Genomic DNA, 2,707 nt, shown 5'->3' with positions numbered 1-2,707 from the left:
CCCTCCCTCCCCCCTCTCCCCTCCCCCTCTCCCCCCCCTCTCCTCTCCCCTCCCCCCTGCTCCCCTCGCCTCCCCCCCTCACCCCCCCTCCCCTCCCCTCTCCCCCCTCCCCCTCCCTTCCCCCCTCTCCCCTCTCCCCCCCTCCCCTCCCCTCTCCCCCCCTCCCCTCCCCTCTCCCCCTCTCCTCTCCCCCTCTCCCCCTCTCCTCTCCCCCTCTCCCCTCTCCTCTCCCCCCTCTCCCCCCTCCCCTCTCCCCCCCTCCCCTCGCCCCCCCCTCCCCTCTCCCCCCCTTCCCTCTCCCCCCCACCCTCCCCTCTCCCTCCCCTCTCCCCCCCTCCCTCCCCTCTCCCCCCTCCCTCCCTCCCCTCTCCCCCTCCCTCCCTCCCCTCACCCCCCTCCCTCCCTCCCCTCCCCCCCCCTCCCCTCCTCTCCCCCTCTCCCCCCCTCCTCCCCTCTCCCCCCCCTCCCTCCCCTCACCCCCCCCTCTACCCCCCTCCCCCCCTCCTCTCCCCTCCTCTCCCCTCCCCCTCCTCTCCCCCCTCCTCTCCCCCCTCCCCCCTCCACTCCCCTCCTCCCCCTCCTCTCCCCTCCCCCCTCCTCCCTCCCCCCCTCCCCTCCCCTCCCTCCCCACCCCCCTCCCCCCCCTCCCTCCCCCCCTCCCTCCCCCCTCCCCCTCCCCCCCACCCCCTCCCTCCCTCCCCCCCCTCCCTCCACCTCCCTCCCTCCCCCCTCCCTCCCCCCTCACTCCCCCCTCCCTCCCCCCTCCCTCTCCCTCCCCGCCTCTCCCTCCCCCTCTCCCGCCCCACCCGCCTCTCCCTCCCCCCCCTACCCTCCCCCCTCTACCCTCCCCCCTCTCTCCCTCCCCTCCCCCTCCCTCTCCCCCTCCCTCTCCCTCCCTCCCCCCTCCCTCCCCTCTCCCCTCCCCCCTCCCCACCCCCTCCCCTCCCCTCCCCACTCCCTCCCCTCCCCTCTCCCCTCCCCCACCCCTCCCCCCACCCACTCCCCCACCCCTCTCCCCCCCCTCCCCCACCCCCCTCCCCCCCCCCTCTCCCCCCACCCCCCCACCCCTCCCCCTCACCCCCACCCCCCCTCTCCCCCCCCCCTCCCCTCCCCCCCACTCCCCCCTCCCCCCCCCTCACCTCCCCCCTCCCCCCCCCTCCCCCCCCCCCTCCCCCCCTCCCCTCCCCCACACCCCCCCCTCCCCCCCTCCTCCCCCCCTCCCCTCTCCCCCCTCTCCCCCCACCTCTCCCCCCCACCTCCCCTCTCCCCCCTCCTCTCCCCTCCCCCCCTCTCCCCTCCTCCCCCCTCCCCCTCCCCTCCCCTCCCCCCCCTCCACCCCTCCCCCCTCCCCCCTCCCCCCCCCCTCCCCTCCCTCCCCCCCTCCCCCCCACCCCTCCCTCCCCCCCCCTCTCTCCCCCCGTCCCCCCCCCCTCTCTCCCCCCTCCCCCCCTCCCACCCCTCTCCCCCCCTCTCCCCCCATCCCCCCTCCTCCCCTCCCTACGCCCACTCCCCTCCCCCCTCCCTCCATCCCCCCTCCCTCCCCCTCCCTACCCTCCCCTCCCCTCCCTCCCCCCTCCTTCCCCCCCTCCCCCCCTCCCCCCTCCCCCTCCCTCCCCCCCTCCCTCCCTCCCTCCCTCCCTCCCCACCCCCCCTCCCTCCCCCCCCTCCCTCCCTCCCCCCCCACCCCCCCTCCCTCCCCCCCTCCCCCCCCACCCCCCCTCCCTCCCCCCCTCCCTCTCTCCCTCCCCCCCTCCCCTCCCTCCCTCCCTCCCCCTTCCCTCCCTCCTTCCCTCCCTCCCTCCCCCTTCCCTCCCTCCCTCCCCTCCTTCCCTCCCCCCCTCCCCCTTCCCTCCCCCCTCCCCCCTCTCCCCCCTCCCTCCCCCCCTCCCTCTCCCTCCCCCTCCCTCCCTCCCTCCCTCTCCCTCCCCCTCCCTCCCTCCTGTCCTTCCCCTCTCCCCTCCCCTCTCCCTCCCCCTCTCCTCCCCCGTCCCCTCTCCCTCTCCCCCCTACCCTCCCTCCTGTCCCCTCCCCTCCCCCCCCTCTTCCCTCCCCTCTCCTCTCCCCTCCCCCCTGCTCCCCTCGCCTCACCCCCCCTCCCCTCTCCCCCCCTCCCCTTCCCTTTCCCCCCTCTCCCCCCCTCTCCCCCCTCTCCCCCCCTCCCCTCCCCTCTCCCCCCTCCCCTCTGCCCCCTCTCCCCTCTCCTCTCCCCCCTCTCCCCCCTCCCCTCCTCCCCTCTCCCCCCTCCCCTCCCCTCTCCCCCCCTCCCCTCTCCCCCCCTCCCCTCCCCTCACCCCCCTCCCCTCCCCTCTCCCCCCCCTCCCCTCTCCCCCCCCTCCCCTCCTCTCCCCTCTCCCCCCCCTCCTCCCCTCTCCCCCCCCTCCTCCCCTCTCCCCCCCCTCCTCTCCCCACCCCCCCTCCCCCCTCCTCTCCCCTCTCCCCCCCTCCCCCCTCCTCTCCGCCCCCCTCTCCCCCCCTCCTCCCCTCCCCTCTCCCCCCCTCCTCTCCCCTCCTGTCCACCCCTCCCCCCTCCTCTCCCCTCCTCCCCCCTTCCCTCTCCCCCCTCCCCCCCTCCCCTCCCCCCCCTCCCCTCTCCCCCTCTCCCCCCCTCCCTTCCCTCCCCCCCTCCTCCCCCTCCCCTCCCTCCCCCCCTCCCTCCCCCCTCCCCCTCCCCCACCCTCCCTCCCCCTCCCTCCCCCTCCCTCCCCCT

This window comes from Chiloscyllium plagiosum, unplaced genomic scaffold, assembly GCF_037043375.1.
Source record: "Chiloscyllium plagiosum isolate Xiang-an unplaced genomic scaffold, Cpla_swu_hap1 HiC_scaffold_30, whole genome shotgun sequence".
Taxonomy (NCBI): domain Eukaryota; kingdom Metazoa; phylum Chordata; class Chondrichthyes; order Orectolobiformes; family Hemiscylliidae; genus Chiloscyllium; species Chiloscyllium plagiosum.
The sequence above is the reverse complement of the archived record's forward strand: the minus strand, read 5'-3'. Positions refer to the sequence as shown.